Here is a 14,010-nt window from a genome sequence, read left to right on the forward strand (position 1 = left end):
CGCATTTGCAATCCCCCCAGTTTGGCAACATCCACAAACTTTATAAATGTAGGTGAGTCCCTCCTGACCCTGGAAGAGGTGGGGGAGAGAGGGGAAGACCAGGGAGTGACAGGGGGAGGGGAAAAGAGGAGCAAACAGGGGCGTGGCCTCAGGGAGAAGAGGTGGTGCAAAGATGAGGCCTGGGGGAAGGGACGGTCATGGGCGAGTCCTCAGGGTGAAGGGGCAGGGAAGGACAAGTTCCGGCACTCCTGCTAGAGTGTCCGGTTTTTAAATATTACAAAGTTGGCAACCCTAGTTACACTCCTATAGCTATGCTACATGCTGCACAGAAAATGCAAACCCAGCAGATTCCTGCCCTGAAGAGGTTATAATATAAAGCCCTGATCCTGCACCTGGATGTGCTTGGGGGCAGCCTTACATCTGCACAGAATCCCATTAAAGTCAGTGGGGTACCACCTGGCTGCAAAGGTTCGCCCACACAGATCTAATAGCGGGATTGGTCCCTAAGCAATCCCAGGGGTTCCCCCCAGGAAGGGCTGCTATACTGATGGATCATAATAACTTTGTTGAGCCATGTGGACCTCAGCTGTTACACGCTGGTTTGTACACTGCAGAAGGCTACTGCCAGAGGGTTTGTGCATGGGTTCGCTGTAATAGTAGGGACATCTCTGCATTTTGCATTTGTAGTGAAAAGCCTTACTCTGTCTGGAGGAACTCAGTGCAACAGTCGCTTCCTAAGCTGCAAAGCAACAAATTTGGAGCTTGGCTTCTCTGCAAACATTGTCTAATCTTGACTGGTCCTTACAGCATGATGTTGTCCCCAGCAGAGAGCTGAGGTTTCTTAGGCTGTTCTCCAGTGCTATTCCTTTGCAGCTCCTGGGTCAGAGTGCTTGCGGTGTGGGCCCTAAGCCCCAGGCCTTAGAGAACACTGCCTACCTCCTGCTTGGCTCAAGGCTCTTGGCTCCCTCCCAGAGCCCTGGAGGAGGCAGGAATTGATCCCAGAAATAACTGCTGCACAGACTCAGCTATAACCCAATGCTTCCTTTGGGGCAGGGACAAACCCTTGATTAATACAAGGGCCTATGAGGGTCCAGGGAGTCCCACAGACCCTCCCTCACACAATAGCACAGTGTGCTGAGGGCTGGAGCGGAGTGGGGTGTCAGTCCCCGGAGTGAGGGGCCAGGGCAGGGGCAATCAGAACACAGGGCGGTGGGAGGAAGACAGGATCCCCCTAGGCGGCACCAGTACCTACCTCTCTGCTGGAGGCTGGAGCTGGGTCTGGGAGCCAGTTCTCTCTAACAGCTGAGTAACTCCTCCAGCAGTAACTGCTCTTCCCACCTTCCTGGTAGGGAGGCTGATTGTGGTTACTCTGATAATCGGACTTTTAGTGTCGGGTCAGCAGTACTAACTGGACACTGCCAGGTCCCCTTTTCGACTGGACACCTAGCAACCCTCGGTAGACACTACTTACACTGGCAGGAGAGGTTCTCCCGTCGGTGTTGGTAATCCATCTCCTTGAGAGGCGATAGCTAGGTAGATGGAAGAATTCTTCTGTCAGCCTAGCACTTGTCTACACAGGGATTTAGGATGGCTTAAGAATGCCATTCACACTTCTGACCAACATAGTTAAACCAACTTTATTTTCTAGTGTAGATCAGGCCAGAGACAAACAGATCTAGACCTGAGCAAACAATATGCAACGTACAATATGTACCACCAATTCAGCTTCCTTTTCTGCTTGGGGCTATCTGCAGACAGCTCACCATTTCCTTGAGTACAGTCAGCGTTCCAACCAATATGGACAATTTTGGGGTATAGTTATACTTTTTAACTGATCTGTGATGGCTCGTTGTGATTGGTCAAAAAGTTTGCATGGTATTGTTCCTGTTCCCGTTCCAGATTGGACTGAGCATGCAAGCACCTCCATCAATGACCCGCGCTGTGGGCGAATTTCACATTTGGTTTCCTGGGGATGTTTGGGCAGGCAGCTTTGAAATTTGCTTTCAATATAGTCCTGTCAGGAACGCTTCATCTACCTCTAGGTATTTATACAGCCTCCATCACCATAGTATATGAGTGCCCGGCTGATATGACTGTTTCCAAACATCAGACACGACAAGGGTGTGAACCAGAATGGAGCCAACATGTGTAGCTGCCCAAACTCCTAGCAGAGTCATCAGAGTGAGGGGCGTGGTGCTGCAATGGGGAGGAGGAGCAGACTGAGGAGGAGACTGTACCAATTTAAGGAGCAGAAAACTGCGATGCCCCTGTAATCATTTCCACAGCAACCAGTTGAGTTGTGCTGTTGCCAGCGTGAGCTCATGGTCAGAGTGGGGGGAACAAGCCGCAGGAGCTGCTCAGCCTCCTGCAGAGCAATGATCCTGTTCCCATGCAAATGTGGCTCCGTTATTGAGAGCCTGGGATGAGTGAGATGGAGAGTGCGAGGGGACCGGGCCAAGGCCGCTAGGCAGAGCCAGTGCTTATCGAAGTTCCCTCGCGGGGGTCAGCAGGTCTCTAACTCTCCTCCTTGTAAACACGCTCACACTGGTTCATTCAGGCTGCTTTGAGAGGAAATCCAATGAGCATTTACAAGCTCCCAGCCCATTAACAAATGGGTTCATAAAGCAGTGAACAAAGGCTATTCGATATCCCAGCACAGGGAGAGGGAGCTGAGATCATTTGCTAATCACAGACACGTTGCCGGTCTTATACATAACACGGGGCCCCTTGCCGGTGGGGATGGAGTGGTAGAGACCAGGGAGCAATTCAGCACCTTTCATCTCTGGGCACTGTAAGCACGGCTCTCTTGTAATGAGCCTGCTTCCCCCCCCCCCGCTTTCCTTCCCCATGAAGAGGAGGAGGAGGAGGAGAAGGAGGGGTTGCAACTAACGGTGGCTCGCCACAGGATCAATAGAAGGGAAGCAAATTAACTTGGCTCTGGTGGGAGGTGATCTGTCAATATGAGGGGCAGTAGTGAGCGATGCCTAATCAGATGGCTGTGCCACTTCATAAATACCATCGTATAATGACTACCCAAGGGACTGTGTGGAAGGGACAGTCCTACCTGTCTGGGACACTGCCTTCAGTCACCTAATCCTCCCATTAGCATAGACACAGCCTTGATTTCTCCCTTAAGGAGGCGCTCTCCAGTTCACTCTTACTTTGTGAGGCTTCAGACTAGGGCATGGAAATGTCATTGGAAGGAAGGGCCCTTGGATCCCAAGTGCCCACAGAACTGATGCTTGGGCTTTGCTAGAATGGGGAACACTTTCTTCAGCCTGCAGCAGCTCTGGTTACCTGCCATGGGATTGCTGGGATTCCCTGCTGGAGCAGGTGCTTCTCCTTAAGTCGGTCCTTCAAGGGGATGGCGCTTGACCTCCTTGTATCGTTGGGTTGAGCGCAGTACAGCCGTAGGCCAAGGGCAGCCCATAGAGTTCTACAGTGCAGCCTCCGGCTGTCCCAATCTTTACTGCAGAGGGCTGACACATAGACATTACAGTCCCGTGCCAGGATGGAGCACTAAATGCTGGAATCCGTAATTTCCACTGGCTGCATCTCCAGATCAACTGATGGGGCTGCTGTCAGTCTGTTGTAGGCATGTTTAGCGCAGCTTTTGTCTGCTGGACAAGCAGCTGATACTGTATGCCATATAGTTGTAGCTGTGTGGGTCCTTACTTCACCCACCATCTCTCTCTACAGTGCTGATGTGGCTGTCAGCTGGTTACTTTGGATTCACTTGCTATACACAGAGTTCACCACCAAGGGACAGCTTAAATGGGGAAAGGTGGTGCAATAGAAAGACCCCTTGAGGGACAGTCAGCAGCAGCTTCTTGCTGCCTGGGGATGGTGGTGGGAGCTGTGTGTCCATCCTTGAGCTTGTTCTGCTCTGCTAGGGAGGTGGTCACCTGCTTCCTCTGGGTGGGGAAGCTTTGCACGCTGAGCCTCTCCTCTCCCCCAGCAGGGAGAGGCGTCATTCTCACAAAGATGGGGGAAGCCCGAGGTGGCGCAGACTGCATGCTGGTACGAGGCGTCATCTCTTGGGGCTCCATTTTGCATGGGATCAGTCAGGCTTTCCAGCACTGGTACGGCCTCTTCCCAGCCGGGTCGGGGTCTTAGAGGAGCAGCTTCCCTCTCTCTGTTGTGTTGCTTCCCATCCCGTCAAAACCGGAAAACGCAGGGGAAACAATGAGACTTAAAACAATGAAAAGAGAGGAGGGTTTTTCCCTCAGCCTTCCGGAAATGTTACAGCTGGGCTGTGAGCTGGGGGAAGAGGGTGATGGCTAGGTCAGGGGTTCTTTAATCCTGACCCCCACGCTGCTCTCTGTGTCTGGAGGGAGGACTGATGGCATCTGTTGGGGCGGGAGCTGGCACAGCTGAATCCTTTCCCTGCCAGTGGCTGAGCCAGGCACAATGGGCTGGTTTGGCACTCTTGGATTTTCTCAGTACCCCCGGAGATTGAACAGCACTTGGTGCCCCTCTGCTGACTCGGGGCACCAGAACCTGGAAGAGGATCTTTCCTCCAGTCAGTCAGCCCACACAGTAATCTTGCAGACATGGTTCTGGCGAGAGCTCTGGGTACCAGAGCAGGGGAAACAACATTCAATCAGAAGCTATTCGCACCAAAGCCCGGCTTGACAAAGCCCTGGCTGGGATGATTTAGTTGGGGATTGGTCCTGCTTTGAGCAGGGGGTTGGACTAGATGACCTCCTGAGGTCCCTTCCAACCCTGATATTCTATGATTCTATGTCTGTGCTGCAAGGTCACCATTCTGCACTTGCAGGGCTTGCTGAACTGTCCTGGGTGGAAATCAGTGCCCCTCTTTGCCCAAACTGGGTGTTTTCCAGCCTACCCAGCTCGACCTGCACTTCATGAACCAGGGTCAAAAGACACTCAGGCATCGGGCCTTAGTATGCTGCCTGTGTTGTATTCTGGATGCAGTGTAGTTGTAGCCGTGTTGGTCCCAGGATATCAGAGTGACAAGGTGGGTGAGGTAATATCATTTACCGGACCAATTTCTGTTGGTGAGAGAGACAAGCTTTTGAGCACCCAGAGCTCTTCTTCAGGTCTGTGTGGCTCAAAAGCTTGTCCTTCTCACCAACAGAATTTGGACAGTAAAATATATGACCTCACCCACCATGTGTTGTATTCTGGCAGCCACAACTGGCGGGTTAGTGGAGGGGAAGGTCAGCAGGGGAGAGAAGTGGTGGGTTAAGAAATGCAACTCCTGAGCCCATGCCTTGAGGGCAAAGAGCCCGGTAGCTCCACCTCCTGGCATCAGTTTCCCTGTGTAGTCTGCCTGGGAGACCCCTGCACTGCTGGAGCCCATCCCTGGAGCATCTGCTTCCCCACAAGAAGAGTCCCACATCCCAGGATCTGCACTTGAGCCTGTCTTTCCCCATGGGGAGAAGCAAGGAGACCCCCACACTCCTGGACCTGGGAGAGCGAGAGGTGGTCAGGTTCAACAAATGGTGGAGAGCATCTAAGTGCTCTCTGGAAGCTGGATGTCTCTGGGGCTAGGACCTGAGAGTGTATGTGCATCAGAGGAGGGAGTGAAAAGAAAAGGAGTACTGTGGCACCTTAGAGACTAACAAATTTATTTGAGCATAAGCTTTCGTGAGCTACAGCTCACTTCATCAGATGGAGGGAGTATGCATGAGTGTGAGCAGGTGTGAGTATTGCACAACCAGCCTCCTGCTGCCCCCAGAAGGAGAGAGAGACCTTCAGTTGCCTTTCTGACCAGCAGCCAGGTCAGATTCCTGCTGTGGGTTATTCGAAGAGGCTGATCTAATCTCCAAGGGGCAGGCTGGCGATGTCTGGGCCGGGAGAAGTTCTTCTGGTATGGGAAGTTCTGGGCCTCCCCCGCTTCTCCTCGGGGGGCAATGGCTTGTTTGGTACAGATCCAGAAATGAGTTCAAATCAAATTTAATTAGGCAACAAACAACAGTTCTGCTATTGGCTGCCCGACTGGCAGCCCGCCCAGACAAACAGTGGAAATAGACTGACCCTGCGTGTCCTTGTTGGGCCCTGGCCGGGCCTGATAGAGAAAATTAAGATGCAGACGGAGAAGAGGAAAGGCCAAGGGTTCTGTTCTCTCCCTGCGGTATGAAGCTCCCTTGGACAAACCCTCCATTGGCAGGGCAGTTTTCTTGGGTCTATGTTGAGTGGCTGAGAGTGAGTGGGAGTGGTAGTGTGTGAGAAACATGGATATGTGTACGGGCAGGGCTGTGTGTGTTGATGGGGATGAGCATATATGCCCATGTGTGGATGTGGGTGTCTGTGTGAAGGGTGGGTGCAGGGGTGCTGGAAGTAGGGGTGCTGAAGCAGTTTCCATCCTATACAGGGTTTACAGTTTGGTTCAATGGCTCTCAGCACCCCCATTATAAAAACTGTTCTAACGCCACTTGGCGTGTGTGGATGCTGTGTCTACACCACAAAATTCTGTCAATCTAATTTATGCCAGCATACAGCACCGCAGTTATTAAATCACTTGTGTGTGCGCACGTTGGGCTCCTTGTATCAGCGGTCCCTGTTCCCCCAGGAGCGCTTGTATCGATTCTATTGTCAGGGTGGAGCATTGTGGGACGGCTCCTGGAGGCCAGTAGCAGTTGACGTGAGCAACGCAGTGTCTACATTGACACTCCGTCAACTTAACTATATCGACCGTGACTCTATGCCACTCGGGGCAGTAGCGTTACTAAATCGGCGTAGAGAGGCATTTACATCAGCGGGAGCCAAATTGAAGTGAAGACATTTCCACAGCTAGGTCGATGCAAGGCAGCTTACATCAGCCTCACTGCATAGTGTAAACCAGGCCTCAATCACGAAGCAAGGAGAGAAAGGCAACTTCATTTCTGGCAATGCTGCCTGGGGGCTGCAGGTGGGTGGGGGGAATGGGAACACCTTTCTGTATGGCTGCCACTGAACTCACCCCGGGGAGGAGGCAGGCGGAGGGAACCAGTGCCAATGAAAAAGCAGTTTGTAACGGACTAACCTGAATGAGCAAGAAGTCTCATTTCTGGCTGCTGATTCTGCACTTGGTAAGAGTCGGCCATAGCTCTGCACCATGGCAAGGGATCTTTGAGTGGGGCAGCGGTGCTGGGAGCTGTCACTCATTGACACGTGCACACTGCTCCCACACACACGCCTTCAGACCCACACGGGCACGCAACACATACTGCCCCTCCTACTGTCTCAAACACAGATAGCACACAGGTATCCATTTCAAGCCGCTTTGCATTGGCACTGGTTCCCTCTTCCTGCCTCCTCCCCAGGGTGAGCTCAGTGGCAGCCATACAGAGAGGTGTTCCCATTCCCCCCCACCTGCAGCCCCCAGGCAGCATTGCCAGTAATGAAGGTGCCTTTCACTCCTTGCTTCGTGATTGAGGCCTGGTTTACATTATGCAGTTAGGTTGATGTAAGCTGCCTTGCATCGACCTAGCTGTGGAAGTGTCTTCACTTCAATTTGGCTCCCGCTGATGTAAGTGCCTCTCTACGCCGATTTAGTAACCTCACCTTCACGAGTTTCGTAGAGTCACTGTCGATTTAGTTAGGTTGACGGAGTGTCAGTGTAGACACTGCGTTGCTCACGTCAACTGTTACTGGCCTCCAGGAGCCATCCCACAATGCTCCATCCTGACAATAGAATCGATACAAGCGCTCCTGGGGGGACACGCACTGCTGATACAAGGAGCCAAGCGTGCACGCACACAAGGGATTTCAGAACTGTGGTGCTGTATGCCAGCGTAAGTTAGGTTGACAGAATTTTGTGGTGTAGACATGGCCTGAGGCTGCTAACTGGGAGTTTTTGATGATTTTTGAAGTGCCACAACAGCATGGCACCGGTTGAGCTGGCCATTGGGATCACAAACTGATTGACTTGGGGCAGGCTAATGAGCTGAAAATAGTCCCTGCAACCCTTCCTTCACTTCGGCTTTGTGTACACTACACAGCTTTCAGCGACACGGCCCGGTCGACACAGCTGGGTCACTAAAAGTCAGGCAGCATAGCCCCATTTGTTGGCACTTTTGCCGACAAAATACTTCTACCCTCAACGAGCAGCATTCGCATTGGCGACAGGAGAGCGCTCCTGCCAGCAAGGAGCTGTTCACACTGACACTGGCCACGGCAAAACTTTTGTCTTTTGGGGGTGGGTGGGGGTGGGAGGGTTTAGCACCTCTGAACAACAAAAGTTTTGTCGCTCAATTGCCAGTGTAGACGTAGGCTTTGTCTCGCCTTTCCATCAGCCCTTCCCCTTTTTGCTCTTCTCTGGATCTCTCTGGCTGCTTATTTCTTTTCCCCCTTCCTTTCTTCCTATCTGTCTGTCTCCCCCCACCCTCTGCCCATCTCTCCTTCTCCTCCTCTCCTTCTGTCTCTCTCTCTCTCTCTCTCCGTCTCCCCCTTGTCTTTAATCTTAGTTCTTAGCCGTGTCTTTAAAGCAGCTTATTGAGGGGAACTTGCCAAAGGAACCATTAGTTGGAAGCAAAGCAAGGGCCTGTGATGTTGAAAACAAAGGGAGCTGCGGCGGTGAGTGAAGAGCAGATCTGTATTAAGTAGCTCTTTATCGTGGCACAGTACGTCCTGTCCCCCCACTGCCTATCAGTCAGGCATGCTGAGACAGTCATTTGTGAAATGAGTTCAAGCAGCCCCATTTACATTCCTAATGAAGACAGGAACTCACAGAGCCCCAGCTGTGCCCCTCGCCCATTCCCTTCACCCCCTTTTGGAACAGCTGTGCTGAAAAAGACAAAGAGCACAAGCACGGCTGGAGAAGGGCTCTTGTTTGGGGGGTTTGAGGATGAAGCCGTAGTGTCAGATGAAGGTGACTTCAGTGGCTGTGGAATTGGAAGCTTCAGGCTGTTAGGAAATGGGCTGGAATACTTTCACAAGAAGAAGGTTTCATTGTAGTCACAGCAGGGGCTGGGAACCAGGACTCCTGGGTTCTCACCTTGTCTCTGTGAAGGACCGTGCGGTCTCTTGGACAGAGAGCAAGGCTGGGAAACAGGACTCTATGGTTCGGATCCTAACTCTGTCAGTGACTCATTGTGTGGCTCTGAGCACATAACTGCTCTGTGACTCAGCTTCCTAATTGGTAATATGCTAATAGCAGCACTTATCTGCCTCAGAGCAGAGAGGAAGGATGGTCCAGTGGTTAAGGTGCTTAGTACTGCGGCTAGGGCAGCAGTTCTCAAACTGTGGGTGGGCCACAACCCCGTTTTAATGGGGTTGCCAGGGCTAGCATTAGACTTGCTGGGGCCCAGGGCCAAACGTCAAGCCCCTCCACCTGGGACTCAGGCTTCAGCCCTGGATAGTGGGGCTTGGGCTACAGGCTCCCCACCTGGGGCAGTGGGACTTGGGGTTTGGCCCCCCCACCCCGCCTGGCATGGGCTTTGGTCCTCCCACCGGGGGCAGCAGGGCTCATGCAGGCTTAGGCTTCAGCCTCCCCTCTTGGGGTCATGTAGTAATTTTTGTTGTCAGAAGGGGGTCATGATTCAATGAAGTTTGAGAACCCCTGGGCTAGGGTGTTAACCTGGGCCATGGGAGACCTGGCACACACTTCTGCCCCGATCCTCAGAGGTATTTAGGTGCCTAACGTTCATCAAGTTCAAGTATCATTGAGGATCTGGGCCTTAGCTTTTCTGTGCTTCAGTACCCCATCTCTTAGGTGGGGATAATGGCACTTCCCTACTTCACAGGGCTGTTGTGAGGAGAAATCCATTTAAGACTGCAAAGTGCTCATGTGCTATGGTGACTGGGGTCATAGAAATAAGTACCTAAGATAGACAGAAAAGCAGTGCTGGATGAAGCTTGATTTGTTAAAGTGCTTTGAGATCCTCAGATGTCATGTTTGCTATAAATGCAAAGTAATTATTATTTCACAAAAGTTATTCAATATCCCTCCTTATATTTCATATGCATCAGGGAGTGCATTCCAGTTGCCAAGCATTTGTGCATAATTTCCACAGAGGTGCTTCTTTGATGTGTTTATTCAGTGAAAATCAGTAAAAAAAATTTAAATTAATGTGTTCTACTAATTGAGTTTATTTCTGTAAATTTAATACAATTCTAGTCAAACATGCCATCTGAAATGGGCATTTTTTGTTCACTTCTAAGGAGATCATTGAAATTTACAGGACAAATCTGAAATCTTGGTGCAGGTCCAGGGAAAATGGGTTGTCCAGCAACCTATGGGAAATACTCTCTGGTTCCAACCATTCATCTATCCAGAATATCAAATTATTATAATAGGAGGGTCACTCATTGGTATTGTAAAGTTGAAATATGCCTTCCAATAGGACTACAATTTTTCAACTGCTCATAATTTTCTCATTCAAATTCCTGTGGGGTTTAAATTTTCCATGTTTGTTGTCCATCCGGGGAACATTTTTGGGAGGAGGGGAAGGGGAGTTTCAGTGAAATCTGTACAGCAGTGGGTTTCTCTTTAACTAAACTTGTCCCATACTGTACGTTTAAATTAGAAATTTTGCACAGGGCGCAACTCACCAATGGCCAGGCAGCTTTTGTTCAAATTTGGCTGTTTTGTAGATCTTATTGCGACATCAAGAGGCAAGAATAAGCTATGTCTGAAGGAACGCAGTGAACTGATTTTGGTGTTCTAAGCATAGGAATTTCTTTTCATGCATGGGAAGTAGAATTTTCTATTGCACCGTCGATGTCTCGAGCCAAAGTGGGGGCGTAGGGGTACAATAGACCTGGCTGTGGGCCACCCAGGCCAGGTGTTGTGTGGGGTTAGCTTACAGTGACCGTGCTGCACTTGTCCCATGGGCAGACAGGGACTTCACTCCCCACCTGTGTCAGTTCAAGGCCTTTGTGACCATCCCAAAGCTTTAAGGAGATATGTAAATATTAACTACTATACCTTGATGCCATTAAATATGATTAGGTTCCCAGTATCACACTGGGTCTTATCTAAGCCCAGATGAGTCAAGAGGGAGAAGTAATTGTAACCCATATGCCCCAAATCATCCATTCTAATAAGCCCTGCTCATTCAGTTCATGAACGAGACTCACACCAGTTAATGTTACTACCCTAATAATTAGCCCCCTGCCCAATAAGCAGAAGGAGGGCCACAGTATTGCATCCATTCCTTCATTAACTGGCTGGATGGGGGTGAGCCCAAAACAAATGGAGACACTACGGAAAGTGACGCTACGGAAAGGCAGGTACAAGGGGTCGAATGAATGAGGATGAAATTAAACAAACGGAAAAGATGGGCTTGCCAGCAAAGATCTCCTGGGCTGTGGGGAGACAGGGGTGTCTCCCAGGGGAAGGGGTAGATGCCCCATTGATTGGGATGCTATAGCAGGTCCTTGGAGAACAGGCAGGAGGACCATTGCTTAGCAGTGGGTGGACAAGTAGGTCTTTTCTGGTTCTACCTGCTGTGAGTCAAATCCTGCCCCCTGGGCCCAGCTGGAGAAAATGAGATTTGTGTGTGGTTTCTCCATTGAGCTTGAGGGGAAGTGGCATCTCTGGGCTGGCTGTGGGGAATCTGCTGAGCCTCCCCATGGCTCCTGCTGCAGCTTCTGTTCGTCCCAGTTAGTACCCCCTCCCTGACACACTTCTTAACGCCTAAAAATGGCCACTTTCCAATGGCTTACCAGCCCTCATGAACTCGGTGAGCAAGGCGCTGCTTGCGTTTCACGCTGTCAGTTCAGAAGCTTGTTTCCCTTCACATCTGAATAGAAAAGCTGCAGTGGAGACATGCCCCGTGAGGCAGCTGCTGAGGCAGAGTGCGCCTGCTGTCAGCCTGGAACCTGTCGGTTGCTGCGTGATGTGTGTTTGGATGTGGAGGGTGGCTTGAGATGGGCTGAACTGGGAACCCGGGTAGTTTGTCATGCCTCAGAATTGCTTTCAGGAATGGTCTCCTAAAGCAGTGGTTCTTCGCCTTTCCAGACTGCTGTACCTCCTTCAGGAGTCTGAAGCCCGAGCCCCGCCACCTGGGGATGAAGCATGTAACTTAGCTTTGCAGAGGGCCCTATGGTGTGATGCTCCAGGCAGTTGCCCTACTTGGCACCCCCTAATGCCGGCCCTGCACTTGTGACCCCCCTAAACCCTTCCTGTGACTCCTAGCCCCCAGGCAGAGAAACACTGATCTAAATGAGTTGACGTACCTCCTGGAAGACCTCTGCTTACCCGCAGGGCTACCTGTAACTCTGGGTGAGAACCACTATCCTAAAGGGACAGTTCAGGATTCCATGTATCCCAGTATCTTGTCTCTGACAGTGGCCAGCACCAGATGCTTCATAGAAAGGTGCAAGAGACCCTGCAGTGGATAGATATGGAATAAGTTGCCCATGTGAAGTTTCTTTCTAACCCATGGTAGGTAGTGGTTGCTTTACACCCTAAAATATGAGAGTTTATACCACTTCTAAATTGCTTTAAAATCATCTCCCATGTAACAGGAAATTCTCACTCTCCAAATAAACCTTTTCTGAATCCTGCTATTCTCTTGGCCTCAATGGTGTCTTGTGGCAATGAGCTCCACAGGCCAACTGTGCATTGTGTGATAAAATGCTTCTTTTGCTTATGTATGTATGATGTAAGCAGTGTCAGGATGAGCTCCACCCTGACATCTGGTGGTGAGGTGTGGCAAGTTGTGGAAAAGAACTTCAGGGGCCGATGTCATTTGCATAGGCACACCCACCACGCCTAGAATGAGACCATAGCTGCTCAAATGGTCACTTTGGCTGCTGTGGGATCCCCAGCGTCTCTGTTATTGGGGCAGGAAGAATAAATTGTTATTACCCTGATTATGGGAACTGTGCTTGGAACTGTACGTGGCCTTTTGTTATGATGGAGGGATTCACCATCAACTAAGTAGCACTCGCTAGGCAAGGGTCATGGGTTCCAAAACTGTGTGAATAGAGAGAGGCTGGGGACAAGTATTGATACTTGGTGGCATGGGCCCCTTGGTGAGGGCCTTACATGCTAATTGCACTTCATCCTCTCTCCACTGTGGAATATCAGAGTTAATTTTGATTTCATTAGAAGTCTAGTTATAGGCTGCTGAGCTCACTTTGGGCTGACAGTGCACCAGCACTGGGGCTCCCCTACTACAAGCTGAATTCACCTAAGAGCTGAAATCACTGAGTGTTGTGTTAAGTAGTGGGGGAGCCTGAAGATATATTGTGGAGCAGTTTGCGGGACGGCTGGTGAAGCAGTTCGACGTGGAGCAGTGTGTGGATGGCAGGAGCTGCTTGTGGGTCGTGGAGCTGAGCGAAGGAGTTCGTGGGGCAGCTGGCGGAGCGGAGCGCAGCTGAGCGAAGGAGTTCGTGGGGTGGCTGGCGGAGCGGAGCGCAGCTGAGCGAAGGAGTTCGTGGGGCGACTGGCGGAGCGCAGCTGAGCGAAGGAGTTCGTGGGGCGGCTGGCGGAGCGGAGCGCAGCGCAGCGGAGCGAAGGAGTTCGTGGGGCGGCTGGCGGAGCGGAGTGCAGCTGAGCGAAGGAGTTTGTGGGGCGGCTGGCGGAGCGGAGCGCCGCTATGGAGCAATGGGGCGGTCAGCTTCAGATCATGTAAGGTGCCTCTTACCCCCGTCCCATTTCCACCCAGGTTGGGAGGTAAAGCTCCGCAGATAAACTTTCGAACTCTGGGGCTGCCCTGACCAGGGACAGAGACTTTTGGGACTTTGGGTGATTTGGGGTTGCTGGACTCAAGAACCAAAGGGAAAAGGGCATGCCCCAATTTGCCTGGGGTGGGTTTTTTTTGCTCATGGGTTGTGTTATGAATCCTGTTGGTGGTGTTTCCCCAACATAATGCCACATTGTTTCTCTCTGTTATTAAAAGGCTTTTGCTACACTCAGACTATGTGCTTGCGAGAGGGGAAGTATTGCCTCTTGGAGGCGCCCAGCGGGGGTGGTATATATTTGTCCCAGGTCACTGGGTGGGGGCTCGAGCCGGTTTGCATTGTGTTATTGGAATGGATCCCCTAGATATTGAACCCGGCCCTTGTTGCTGCCAACTCTGACGGGCAGAAGGGTTACATATATAATATAAT

This window comes from Eretmochelys imbricata, chromosome 3 (genome assembly GCF_965152235.1).
Source record: "Eretmochelys imbricata isolate rEreImb1 chromosome 3, rEreImb1.hap1, whole genome shotgun sequence".
Lineage (NCBI taxonomy): Eukaryota > Metazoa > Chordata > Testudines > Cheloniidae > Eretmochelys > Eretmochelys imbricata.